This window comes from Channa argus, chromosome 1, assembly GCF_033026475.1.
Source record: "Channa argus isolate prfri chromosome 1, Channa argus male v1.0, whole genome shotgun sequence".
NCBI lineage: Eukaryota > Metazoa > Chordata > Actinopteri > Anabantiformes > Channidae > Channa > Channa argus.
The window spans coordinates 48,665,665-48,680,373 of record NC_090197.1 but is presented as its reverse complement, the minus strand read 5'-3'; positions in this window follow the sequence as shown (position 1 = coordinate 48,680,373).

Below are 14,709 nucleotides of genomic sequence, written 5' to 3'. Positions count from 1 at the left end.
AACAATATGCGCTTGCTTTTGCTCTAGCAAAAAAGAAGGCAATAAATAATTTACGCAGATTTTATTAAACTCAAATTAAAGCTGTGTGTGTGTGTGTGTGTGATGGAATTACGCCATTAAAAAGTCTTACACGTTGGCCCCCACCATGCTTTTAGGATATGCGCACACCTGTGTGAGCTTACACCGTCCTCTCTGCCCTCATCAAACCCAACGTCTCTTATTATTACGGACAAAAGTGTCCCCTTTCAGAAAGCCAGCCAGTTTTTGTCAAAAAAAAAAAAAAAAGTGAAACATTTAAATGTTGTGCCCCTCTACATCTAAGGGCCTACAGAGTGAGGAAGGGAGGGGGGGGGGGGGGGGGGGGGGGTGCTAATGTGCAAACTTGTTTCCGTCCTCTACAGCTCGCCCATCATTTATTCAGCAGCTCAGAGCTTGAGACGGGCCACTCGCATTTGCTTGATACTCAATTATACATTAGTGTACATCACTTGGCAATCTGTTCATATCAATTTAATTGGATTTTAATATTGCCTCTGATCTTGTTGTCCAATTAACAGTGCTGGCTGGCAATAAAGCAGAACCACACACTATGTGACACCTTTGATCCCCACCATATGGAGCCCTTCCATTGATTACTGGCACTGCCACTGAATTTCACTCCCTCAATATGGCCCGTGATGAATGAAGGTGGAGGGGATGAGGTGGTGGAGGTGGTGGTGGTGGTGGTGGTGGGGGGATGGAGTGGAGTGTGTGTGAGGGGGTGTGGAGTGTGAGGTATGTGTAGAGGCATCATCATCATGTCCGCCACCGCCGCCGCCCTCCTCCACACACACCCACCCGACCACCACTGATGTGATAAAAATTTCACTTCACTGCGCAACTTCATTTATTCTGTTGACATTCGCCTCTGATTAAAAACAATAAAAAAAAGGGAGCGAGAGAGAGAGAGAGAGAGAGAGATGGTGTGGCCATGCCCTGAAGAGCATATGCAAATTGAACCCTGGGCATCTATCATGTTGAAGCCAAGGGGACTGACTGAGTGACTGACTGACTGCCTGGCACGCAGACACTGTCTTAACAATGACAACACGCTTTAGAGCAATGCATTTTTCGTGCTATTTCCAGCCGCTGTCTTTACTCCTTTCTTTCTTTGTCCTTTGTTTCTGTCCTTCTGTTTCTCCTCCCTCCCTCCCTCTCTCCTCTTTACCTTCTCCCCTCTCGCCCGTGAGGGGATTCACGGTGAGTATTGGCAATCTTAATGCCACAGTCAGCAAGTCAGGGGAAGACGAAGAAGAAAGGGGGCAAAAATAAAAGAATTGCAGATTTTTTTTCCCCCTCTTTTCATAAAACCGAAGCTGTGCAAAAAGGGGCAAAAGAAGAGAAGGAGGAGATGGAGAAAGAGGAGGAGAGGGGCATTCATTTTTTATAGGGACTTACATGAGTTCTCAAAGTGCCAAACAACAAAAGCAGCATGGGAAAGCAGAAAGAGGGGAGAGGAGAGGCTCACATGGGCAGTAGGAGTGGTAACCATAAAAAAAAAAAGAAAGCTGTGTGGAGGTAGTATTTGGTGGTAAAAGTGTTACATCGGTCTTGTTCACATGGAGCTGGAGGGCAAGATGAGCTGGGGAGATGTGTGTGAGGGGCCGGGAGGATAGAGATGATGTAGGGGTGGATTTTGGGAGTAGGGGGCTGCACGGAGAAAGGAAATGGGTTGGATGGTTGTTTGGAGGGTGCGGTTGGGAGTACCAAATGCCCTAGTAAGACATCAAACAAGACTGTGTGCTTGTGTGTGTGTGTTTGTACAGGACTGAGTTATACTTGACCCATTTCTGTTTAAAACACAGATTCCACAAACAAGGAAAGGTGTATTTTTTCATGTGTGTAATGCAAGTGGATGCATGTGTAATACTTGCGAGTGTGTGTGTGTGTGTGTGTGTGCGCGCGCGCATGTGTGTGTGTGAGTTGGAAGCCTGGGGGCAGTGTAGAGGAGCTGATGTCTGGTCAAGTGGTCAAGGCTTCTGCAGAGTCGATTCTGCTCAGGGCTATTGACTGACTAACCCTCATCACTGTACTGTAACAAGGGAATGAAAACTCTATCTATCTGTCTATCTGTCTATCTTTCTATCCATCTGTGTAAAATATGGATCAGCTCTACCTATTTTTAAGTCAACAGATGCCAATCCTCTGTATCTGTGTCACTGTCTGTGTCTTGTCCCCTCTCTCTGTGTTTGTGTTTAAAGCACCAGTAAGTGCTGCTCTATCATTAGAATAATTAATTGTTCAGCCAAGTGTTGTATTCAGAAGGCAGACGCAACAAGACAGTAGTTAGTGAGGAGGAGGAGGAGGACGAGGACGAGGGTAAAGTCGAGCAGGAGGCTACAAAAAACAATGAGCCCAAGCAGGCATGAAAAAGGAAAAGTCTCCTCATGTTCACTGTGTTTGTGTATGTGATGAATGAATGAATTAAACTTATCTTTTGACCTTTTGAATTGTCAATGTAGAAATGCTCGGAGAAAAGACAAAGCAACTGAAAAAAAATGTGTAGAATTTTACAATAAATGCTCATTAATGAGCTGGGGATATGTGAAATAGGAAACCCAATATATATTCTAAAAATAAAAAAGAATATTAGTGTAAACACAGTTTTAATGATGGAAAAAACTTAGGACAAAAATAACAACAACAAGCACTAGTATGTGGTTTGAATTCCCCTTGTGTTAATTGTAAATTTTCATCCATCATGTCTAAATATGGCGCAGATATCAAAACATCTTTCACAGAGAAGACTGAGGGTTCGAGTCCAGTCTGGCACAAGGAAGTACAGACTTTTTTTGACAGACATTTCAACAAACAGTTTCATTTTGTATGAAAAGGACGTCTTTGGGCGTTAAAGTTCAAGGACTGGATGCTAACATTTATGATTTAAAGCTTTGCAAAGATCAAGACCATTTTGATATAGTTTGTCACTAACTCCGTGGAAAAGCTACGAACATTTTAATCTGGCCAGGTAATATTTAAGGATGTGAACCTCTATCGTATCAACCCATCTTTAGGTTGGGAAATATCGGCCTACTACTTCCTACAACCATGGTATTTAAGTGACATCTGGTAGCCACAATAAATATGACAAAAGCAAGTTCGGCAAATGATAACAACCTACTGGGCCTACTAGTGAGGCTAGGCAGACACTAACTATGATGCTGATAACAATAGATGGCAATCGAAAAGCATAATAACGTCCAAACTGTGGTATTTTCAAATTTAAATGCACATTAAACATTACATTACACATGCACTATGAGCAGCGAATTCTAATATAAAATAATCAAAGTTCCATTATTTATTGCCACTTGAGGGCAGCATTATAATCTGTGAGCATAACATTAGACATATTAACAGCCTAAAAGTCGATATAGAAACTTTGGTAGCTACATGCACATTCATCGGGGTTCACTTGCTGGCAAATATCCGTGGTCACCAGCTGGTCACTAACTGCTTTTCAGCTGAAGACAGCAATGTAATGAAAGCAGAGCCTGTGGGCCAGAAAACCAAAAAAACAACGCGCTAATGAGCACAGCATGCAGACAATGTGAACTGAGCTTTCTCCAAAGTCTTCTATTAACTGTCCATCCTCGTTGGTTTTCATCATTCACATTAATAAATCCCACTGCTGCCAGTGATTTGCTCTTTAAACCTCTCATACAGGATTTAGAATTAACTCCAACACGCAAATTTGATGTGCAACTAGAAAATCTGTCAATCTCAAAGTCGCCTTGGCAATAATCCAACCTGTGCTTTGTCTTTCCTCTCTGTGTACACTACAAACTCTTCATCTGCCCTTTGAGTTCACTTGGTAACTTAAGGCTCTGCTAAGCCTCAGTTACAGAATGTTTTCATCCTAATAAAAGATATATACTGTAAAACTAAAACTTATGCAAATATCGATAACCTGGCAGCAATATACTGTTCTCTGAGTGTAAGACAGTCCAACTCCTAGTTCAGATTTGCCTCTGACTAACAGCATGACAGCTTTTTCAGAGATCAGATTACTTTGCCTGGGTACTAGGGGGGACAAAAGGTGTTGCTAGCGTCATCATCTTTCTACGATTCTACTCCTAAAACCCATCTCCACTCTGTGATAATGTTTTCAACCTGACTAATCAAAGGCCTGGCGATAAGAAATTTACGCAGAGCCGTAACTGCTGCTGGGCATACGGCATGAAAAACGTACAGTACGGACACTTTTTTTTTTTTGTCACACTTGTACCGAGCTATAATTATTAGTGATGCTCTTTCACAGGCCACATCACTAACATGAGGAAGATTGTGTTTGAGAAACAACATATTCTGGCAAATCATTCAAGTATTCTCAGGGGAAGCCATTCCTGTTTTTAAAAATATATTGCACTAGATACAAACAGATGGTACTTTAAATTTGTTGTTTTGTCACATTATACTAACAGTTTAAATTTGTAATTACTTAATGTGAAAGTTTTGCTAAGCTTCTGGAACTAGAGAAAATTCCAAAGGGCATCTTCAGGGCTTATTTGTACTTATAATCGGTGTGAGCAAAGAGCACCCAACAGAACTGATGATGGTATCCCTAAAACTAAACATAATTTAAACTTTGGCTGCAATTGCCCACTCATGATGAAAGAATAGTATCTTGACATATGGAAAATGGCTGTCCATTAATATTGTGCAACACTAAAGCTGAGTAATTGCCGAGAAGCTGAGAAGAGTTTGCATATTAAATTGAAGAATACAGTTTGATGCAATGAGCAACTACAACTGTTGCCTGAAGTGTAACTCAGGAGGTTCAACTTTGCATTTTATAGTAGGCTTTTGCCTTTGGCGTCTATTCAATGTCAAACTCTCTGCTATTCATAAAAGAAGAATTACAGAAAAGCAAACTGAGTAAAGACCATCCACCTTCTTCTCCAGTGTTACTGCCAAATTTATCCCAAATATGAAGCCTGTTGTCATTTTGAAAATGAGGTTGGACCGATGTAGACAGGTTACGGGGAAGTGCTTCAAATCACCTCATCTGTATCACAGAGAGTTGGGTGAGGACAGCTGGTAGGTGGGTTGTGGGATGCTGTGGATAGGTGGGAGGGGGTACTCATCCTTTCTTATCTGCCATGTTTCCCAATCAATAAGTAGGACATCTAGATAAGGCCTCCAAGCCTTGTGCACACTCAGTTATCCCAGTGAACACACAACTTTGTAGACAGCAGTGTACAAATCTACTGCAAACCCACACGTACTGACACATGACCATGTGAAGACTTATACGCATACAAAGTATGTTCACGCTCGCTTTTTTAATCTATCCTGCAATCTGTCACTTCCTAAATTATCCTCCCAGGGGTCCACAGGTCTTGATATATGATTTCTGATAGATCACAGAATAACAACTGCTCCTCGTGCCCTGCCCATCATTTCACCATCAAATTGTTCGATAAGTTGTGGCATTTTACGCTTGATTGGCCTCTAACTATTTTCTCTGGCAGGAGGTGCATCTGCTTTCTCCATCAAGACTCCCGTCATTAGGGTCCCAGTACGCAGTAAAGAGAACACTGCAGCTTTATAGAACATTATGAACCAACAATAATCTAACTCTGATGTGACCCTGAATTAAGTCCTCCATCTTGAGTTCTGTGAATAGAGCTGGGCTGTAGTATAGACTGCCTAAGTCAAGTCCAAAAGGAGTCGAGAGCAAGTAGGCAAACTCCAAAAGGGGTCAAATCTGAGTCAAGGCTGAATCCAGAAGGGTTTGAGTCTGAAGCAAGGCCAAGTCTGAAAGGGGTGGAGTCGAAGTGAATGCCGAGTCCAAAAAGGGCTCTGGGAGTCCAGGTCAAGACCAACTTCAAAAGTAAGAGTTAAAGCAGAGTTCTAAAAGGGTTGAATCCAAGTCAAGTTTGATTCCCAAAGGGGCTTTGTATTCAGGGCTTTTCAATACTCCACACAACGTTTTATAAAACGTTTTACACTTTTGACTTTCTTTTTTTTTTTCTATTATACTGTTGCATTTGAAGACTAAATCCTAAGCCTTGATTTCTCTTAAGCAAGTAAATAAATTAACACATACAAACATCAGTATTTTAGGGAACCTCCATAAATGTGGGTCACAGTGTGTGTGACCTCAGATTAATTAATAGCATAGTACATACATGGAACTAATACTACAAACACTACATATAAGTACAATTTACTTTTTTTTATTCTTGATAATATGAGCTAATGTCCTTGTGGAGAGTCACAGCAGTATTACGGTACACTGCAAAATTTGATGGCTACAAGCTTTACACCAGTAAAGATAGTAAATATAGAAAAATAGTAAGAAAAACCAACTGGACTTATTTGGATTGCTGGGCTGTAATACTGACTATGTTCCACTTGCATTCTATACATTGGAGCCACTTGGCAATTTTTTTTTTATCTCATTTTGACAGAGCTAAAGCCATATTTGCCAGTTCTTTTTGATCTCATTCTGAAATTCAGAGCAGCTCTTACAATTTACCCGTTTCCTTCTCTCTCTTAGCACTTTTTCTTTCTTTCTTTTTATTGTCAGTACAGTTTCTCTGCCTCTACAAACAGATGTATGTGTGTGTGTGTGCTGCTGTAAGAATGGCCAAGGTCTTTGAACACTAAGACCAGGATGAAGGATTGAAAGGCCCCTTAAAGCCCCCTGGAAGCCCCTTCAGCCAGTGCTGACACCCTCCAGGGGCTCAGGAGCTAGGGAAGGGAGATCAAAACTGGAGAGAGGAGGCCATAAGGTCGACAAGAAGCAAAAAGATCTGGGGAGCATCTACAGTCCAAGGAAGTATCTGTGGTCTCTGCAGAATCTCTAAAAGGGTCAGCACAGTGAGCGGGAAATGCATCAAAACCAGCAAAAGTACTGTGAGCTGCTGCTACTCCAGAAGAGGAGTAGGCTAAAACATAGCCCTGAGGGGTGATGCCAGGCTCAATGGCACCAAATTCTTGTGATGATGTGGTGCTCTGAAAGACAGCATGATAAAAATATTTTCAGATGCCTGTTGAATTTCTGAATCTTGAACCTTGGGTCATTATGAGCAACACTGAAAATCCACTTCTGAATGGGTTGCTTCATGTTTAGAAGTGTGTTTGGGTCATGGCAGGGGTCCACACTGTAATGTGGCCCCAGTATTCATTCATGCCCCTCGTGTTTGCTGTGCAAGGTGTAATAATGTAGTGAGTAAAGATCAAGTTGGATTATGTCCCTCTCATTTGCCTTGGCCTTTCCTTAAAGTCTTTTGCTAAAGCTCAAACTGTTTAACGGCCCCTTTCAATTGCCTCCCACTCACTACTTTCCAATTCGACTATAAACAATTAAACAAGTGCGTAGCCTTAGCCATGACATTGAAATAATGAAGCACTGTGATGGCAATCAATAGCGAGTCTGCGATTCACCACTCGAGGTCAGTGAACTAAGCAGAACAATATCTAGGCTAATGGTCATTGAATGTTGGTCTGAATGAATCAGGCTGAATCCTCTGGTAATAATCTTTAATTTGTGCACCAACACTTTCCACAACTAGCCTGCCCTTGCTCCAGCCATCACTGGCCAAAAAAGGCACCTGGGGCAGATAGGAATGAAAAAACAAAACAGAGTCAAGAGAGCATTCCTCATTTAATTATTCTTCCATTATTTTGGTAAACAGATGTAGAGTTTGATGAATATTTTCTTCTGTAATCAGCGGACTCGTAGAATCTCTGGGTTTTGCTCGTCTGTCTTTCTTTCTCTCTTCTAACCTTCATCAGTCCAGTGTAGAGCAGCTGAAGACACATATGGGCATTGATTTTTGCCCAGAGCCATGTGGGCTGAACTCAAAGAGTGCTTGTCAGAAGAGTCAGCGAGAGGGGCGAGCAACACAAAAAAAAAAAAAAGAAAGTGAGAAAGAAAGACGGAAAGGAGGATGGACCTCCCCAAATGAGAATTCGACAAAAACAAGGTGCCGGCCTGACCCTCACCACCTTCGACATGTGGAAACTGTGAGAGGAAAAAGATGCTTAAACAACAGTAAAACAAGACAGGGAGGCAAAAATAACAAAAGAAAAGAAGCTGCTTTCATTTCCCCACTTTGTGCTTGCCTTTTCTACATTTTCAACAAAGAAATTAATGCCCACTTCGAGTGTGTCCGTTGGGCCACAATCTGTCAGGGTGCTTTGATGTGCTCATTGCAGCCTCTTCTGAAGTCCTGTACGAGTTCCTCTAACAAAGGGAATAAAATAGGAGCATACAGAAAGACGAGAAAGAGGCCTGTTTTTGTATTTGGCAAGGCACTGCTTGTATTCCTAACGGACATTCTGCCTTCAGCTCTCGTTCCTTGCGCTCTTGTTCCCCTTTCTGTCTTTCCTCTTTCCTTCTCTGCAGCGCTGGCCCTTGTTAGAAGGTAAGAACTTAAAAAAGCTAATGATCAAACAGGTAAAGCTTATTTTCGTTTGATGTTTATTTATGTTTTTTCTATCTATCCCCGCAGCGTTCTACCCAAGACCCCACACAAGACTGTTCTTACGTCTGCTTTAAATGACAAAACGTACCTCTATCAACCTTCTGCACGGGTGTGAATGCTCAAACACCAAGCATTAAGAGTGAATTATGTCAAGGACAAAACATTTTCTTTAAAAAAAACGCTTTCAATATTACATTAATGGATCTGATTATTATTCAGGGGCAAGAAAAAGTCAGCGAACAATAATTCTCTTATAAAGTTGAAATGGCAAACGGTGGTGACACAATTTGCATACTTGCTCCTTTCAGCTTTTTTATTTTGGTCTGCAACTTCTGAAGAGATTATCTGGTCTTGATGTTTAAAATATGCAGAGTACATAAGAAATCCTGCAACCTTCGTGCCCAGAGAGAATGTTTGTCTCCGCCCTCTCATACACCCCACAGAAAGATGTGCTGAAATAGAGAAACCGTACCATTGGTGCTTAGGTTTGGCAAAAACATCTCACTCACATTTTTAAACTTTTAAAACTAATATTCTTCAATAAAAATAGCTTGAGTTGATGAGGATCGTCCACAGTGCACTGATTCTACAAAGGTTTATTCGTGGAGTCCTCTTTGCGGGCATAAGTGTTTTTGAGTCTTTCATTATGCCATCACTACAATGATCCTCCATACGGTACTTGTTCAGAACAGAATTACTGCACGAAAACCCTGGAGATTGCTAAAACACCGGCTCCGAGTTCAAGATCCCCACATAAAGTGTTTGCTACTGAAATGGTACACTGCGGGTCTACTTCTGCACATCTAGATTTCTGTTGTCTGAAATCAATCACCGCCCTCTATCTGAGAAACACACACACATCCCTTGTTTCACATCAAAGGTGTGTCTGTGTTTTCTGTGTTGTGTAAGCCTGTTCTTATTCTGTACACTTGACCTTCTGGCACCAAGGCCCAGTTATGGCTGATAGAGACAACAAACAAAGAGTGATCTCTATCTCCCAGATCATTACACAACCCACGCTGGGGAAGGCACTATACAGAAATAGCCAAAGGGTAAGGTGGACGGCCTGTCGTCAGGTCTCATCTTTCACACAGCCTGTATACCTGCACACGGCTACACACATCCACACACATATACAGCCTTGTAAATCCTTGCAAGGACACACATTTACAGTACACACATACATGAAACAGTAGCTGTTGACATGTTTAAAAATCTCCTGAACACGTTCGATTTTTAATGAAAGGTTATGAGGTGAGAGAAATCTGCGACATGTGAGGCTTCTGAAAAGCTTTCAAAATACATTGGATAGGCTGAAAAAATACATGGAGGTTGAGCAAAAAACAAATCTGTTTTTGTACATCCTGCTGACCTTTTACCCAAAAGGTAAATGGTGAAATGGAGCTCCGCACGCAGAGAACCTTCTTGCAGGGTGTTTGGCTGAGCAAGTTTTTTAAATTCTGCCATATAGATGTGAGCTTCCAGTATTATTGTTGAAAGGAGGATCACGAGTTTCTTGCCATTTGGCTGCTATTTTCTTAGATTTCACAATCATTCATATTGGTGTTATGTTCACAAAGTTTAGAAAAAAAAAACCCAAAAACTGTTTAGACACGGAAAAAAACATTGAAGAGTTGAAAATGAAGAGTTGACTTTTTCAGCATTTGTCAAAATAAATGTTCTTGTGTTTACTGTACATACGTAACACATTAATGCCTTGCTGAATTTCAAGAATTTAGTTAACCTCAAATGAAGCTGAAAATCGATAAGGTTGTGTGGTTTGGTCAGGGAAAGCCATTTCAAGTTTCCAGACTAGCTTCCAGACAAAGCTAGCAACGTTCAGCCAAGCTTAAAAGTTCACCATCTTGTCAGCAGTCTGTGATCTTTGTCTGCGGCCAGGTGCAAGACTCAAAGCATATTGCAACACATCACTGCAGGTTTAGCATAAAATTCTTCCCATCTATGATAAAACGTATTGACAAAGACATTCAGACCAAATAACAATACTCTAAGCTCACATCCCATCAGTACCCGATGGCCTAAAGGGGTCAAATGTCCTTCCTATAGAGGATTGCGTGCAAGCTCCTCTGCAGGCGCTGTCCTCTACAATCAATGTGTTCCTTCTTTTGCACAAGCCATGCTCTCATCTATGGTTTTGCTCTCTGACATTATAATGGGTGCGGTGGAATGGAGCATGGGTCAGTTCCACCTATTTCTGTCTCACCCCGACCTGAGCCCAAGGGAATGGTGGTTGATATCTAATAGCATATTGTATTTCATGTCCAAACCAAACCTGAGCTCTACGCAATTGAGTTTGTGCAATGTTTTTTTAGTGTGGGTGGTGCATCCCTCATGCAAAACATCAGTCTCCCTTGACCACTAAATGAAGCAGACATTAGAGTGCCCAACCATCCATTTATTTCTATAGTGTACCCTAGTCAAAGCTTAAGGTGACATCAGTCAGACCAAACCCTACCCAAACCAGAACATAAAATCTTTAGAGTATGAAATCTAGATTGCTGTCCTAACCCAAATTGAACCCTTGACAGTTCTCGTCAGGTTCAAACACTCGTGCGATTCACAGTTGTGTAGTGGTTTTAAAGAATAGAGGCTCTTCTGCCACAAAGATCTCTGGATGAGTCCAGGTTCTGGCTGGAGAGAGAGCACGAACTCAAAAACATATACTTTTTGTTTTTTTTGCGTGAAATGTTAATTGTCAACAGTTGATGCCACCTACCACTGGTGCTATTTGTCATTTTAACAGGTGAAAGTCATGATCAGCAGAAGCTCCGTTAATAATATGCTGTACTTGATCCAAACGGAGAAATTGGGGCGGGTGGCTGCTACATTCGAGGTGGTACTGCACAGTGTTTCGTCCAAGGCCACTTCGACATGTGTCTAGCAAGAACAGGGAATCAAAGCACTGACCCTGTGGGCGATTGTTCTATGAACAGAGCCACAGTCTTAGTATGTGGCTCTTTGATGATAGAGGACAGATAACACCATCAGAACTAGTAGTGCTGGATTTTGCTGACCTGGATGTCAATCAAAGATCCAAAAAGAGCCTTTCGGACACTCACACAATCAAATTTCCTCTTGAATAGAGTGTATCAGAGTAATGATCAGCTTTTGGTTGGTTTGAACTTACATTTAAATGGATTTAGCAAACTTTTAGATGGCTCTGTTTAACTTTATGTCTAAAAAATGGGTTACCTACTTTTTGCTTATTGTCTCTGATTTCTTTATAGCATAAGAACAGCTGCTTTGGTAACTGCATGACTGTACAGTAGCTACAGTGGTAACAAGATTATCTTAGCGGCTATTCATTTGTTTATTAGGCAGTGCCCTTGGCTGGTCACTACCCAATCATGAAAGGCTTTACCCCAGTACTACAGAGACATCACTAAAATAATGCAGAGTTTCTTATTTCTCCCTCTCTCTCACACACTGCCATCTCTCATTCCTCCCCTTAGGGTTAGTCTATGAAATTAAAATAAAGTGAATGAAGTTCCCCTTTGAAGAACGGACAGATAGAGAGAAAGGGCTAAAACGACGGAATGAGACAGAGAGAAGGGGGAGGGGCGAGCGAGGAACGGAAGGGCGAGCGAGGGCCAGTGTGGGTGAGAGAGAGAGATTTTAAGGGGCTGGGGGCAAGCGATGGGAGTGCAATTAAAAGTGCACACACTGGCAAAAATATGGGTGCTTTCAAGGCAGAGTAGCCTCAGACCTCTTCGGGGAACTCATCACACTAAGGCAGTGTGTTTGAAGATGTGATGGGCTCTGCTAACTGATGGTTTAAATAGTCCAGGAGGCACTACAGCCCTTTGATAGGCGTCTCTGAAACCACTGAATTCCTTCGTTTTATTTACATTCTTTTCTTTTTATTTGCTACTTGCCAAGTACTGTATTAAGTTGGCATGTACTGATCTAGTGTTTTGTTTTTTTTTAGCCCTGATCTCAGCCCTGTAATATTTTGTGTGCGTCAATACAAAATTTGATCAGATGCTTACACCAATCAGCATTATAAGAAAAGGTGGTTTTACCTCATTCCTTTTAAATTGGGTGGCCAAAACTTTGGAACCAGTTCTTCTTATAATGCACTCCAGTATGACTCCACTACCCACTTTGAGCTCAACAATAAGCACATTGTAGAATTATCACCTTTCTGACAGTTTCAACCTAAAAATTGAGAAATTATAACTTTGTAAAAGTAGAATTCATGGCAGAGCCACTGTATTGGATTGCGTTAGATTGTAAAGGTGGTCAAAATTTTATGCCTAGGCAGTGTATTTACCCATGGTTACCTTTTTTTTTTTATAATAAATTACCAGCTGTATCTTACTTGGTCTAGCACACATGTTTAAGATAATAAAGACTCTGCTTCAAAAAAGGTTACGTTTGTAAGCAGAGGTGCTCTGTGCCAGCAGGCAAGGCAGGCAACTGCATGGGCCCCTAGGCCAGTAGGTGGCCCTCGATGGCTGACAAAACTTAAACTATGTCCACCACTGATTGTGTGCGAAGTTGGCAACGACACTACCAGTCACCGACCTCCCTCAGAAGACCCCGACTGTCACTCCATTGCAAGAAGGGCAGGATTCAGTGTAAACAAATGGGTCTAATGAGACAATGAAAACCAGCTGAAGAAAATGAAAACGAACCCTCCTTTCGGAGCAAAAAATGAAGAACAGGAGAAAAAAGTGGGATAGTGGTAAGTGGGGCAGTGGCGTTATCTCAATGCTGTTCATTTAACCGTAATTATGGCGAAGAGACAGTTTAATAATTGAACTTCCACTGGTATCACATTGTTTCTTTTGTTTCCTTTGACATTTACCATTAGCTAACTTAGCTAACTAGGTTAGCAGAGCGTCCTATTGGGTCCAGTTTTGCTGGAGTCACCAAAGGTCAACTTGGTATCTTAACTAGCAGAACGCAAAAAAATTGTGTAACTCGGACAATACTTTTCTGTATGAAACTGATAAAAGCTGTTCAACTGCGCTAAATGTCAAACTATGAATAAGTAAGTAAGCTAAGTTCTAAAAATTCGATGCAAAGAAATTTGGGCAAGTGTTCTACAGATCACTGTGGTGTATTACTGTAAGTTATTGTGCTACATGCAGTGTAGTGTGGTTTGTATTTTATTGTTTTTTCCATATCTTGAGCATATTGGTTTTATGATGCATAAAGTTTTGCCTATAGCCCCAACAGACTTTAGGATCACCACTGTTTATGAGCTTAAATTATCATAGGATGTGAGTGAAAATAAGACTTCTGAAATTGGATTATCTGGAACTAGAGGTCAGTATCACAGATTTCAAACCAAGCCTGTTCAACTCCATGTGCAACAAAAGAAAAGTTTAAAAAAGGATATAAAGCCACTGTACTGTATGTAGTATATGATCAGCAGCATCATCAAGAAAAGCTTTATAATCTGTTGACACCTCGTCACACATTTTTTGGAGGCGGAGGTTCAATACGGGTGATAACACCTGACTGTTTGACCTTAGATCAATTCTCAACCTGTGTGTTCTACATTTTCATTTTATTAGATGGAGCCACTTCTTTTTTCCACTTGTTGCACTTTGTTTTGGCAAAAGCTGTTCTGAGTCGTTTTGAGGTTTTTTTTCCCATGAAACTGAAACTTTCTAATTGTCCTTGAGAAAAATACATAACATCTACTTTCTTACAATATGCGCTAGCATAAGACATAAAATCACTAATTCCACTCTTGGAGTGCACTCTTCTATGCCTTAGCCTTTCAGTTCCCTGCTCTGTTATGCTACTATCGTTCTTTAAATGTTTTTTCTACCCCATAGGCTGTTAACATGCTCCAAACCTCTGTTAGCCACAAAAACAACATTTTTCAGTTTAAAAAAAAAACAAACAAAAAAAACCCAACAAAAAACATTGTGAACAGGGTATGAATACAAATTCGAAGTGGGGAACGAAGACTTGTCTATTATTTTAAACTTGTATCCATCCACCCTGCCACCCTTTTTACATCACCAACAGCGACTGATGCTCCTGCTATAACTATAACTACTACGGCTGCTAGAGGTTACAAAATGATATTATAGATCAATTACCCTTTGACCCACTGGTTGGTGCAGTTTTTCCATACAGACGCACGATAATGTGTGATAACGGCTGATATTGACGGTTAATGTTGGTGAATATAAGCGATCCTGCTTGCTTGTTGTCCTGTTTATAACCCAATGGTAGTTTAATTGTGTTC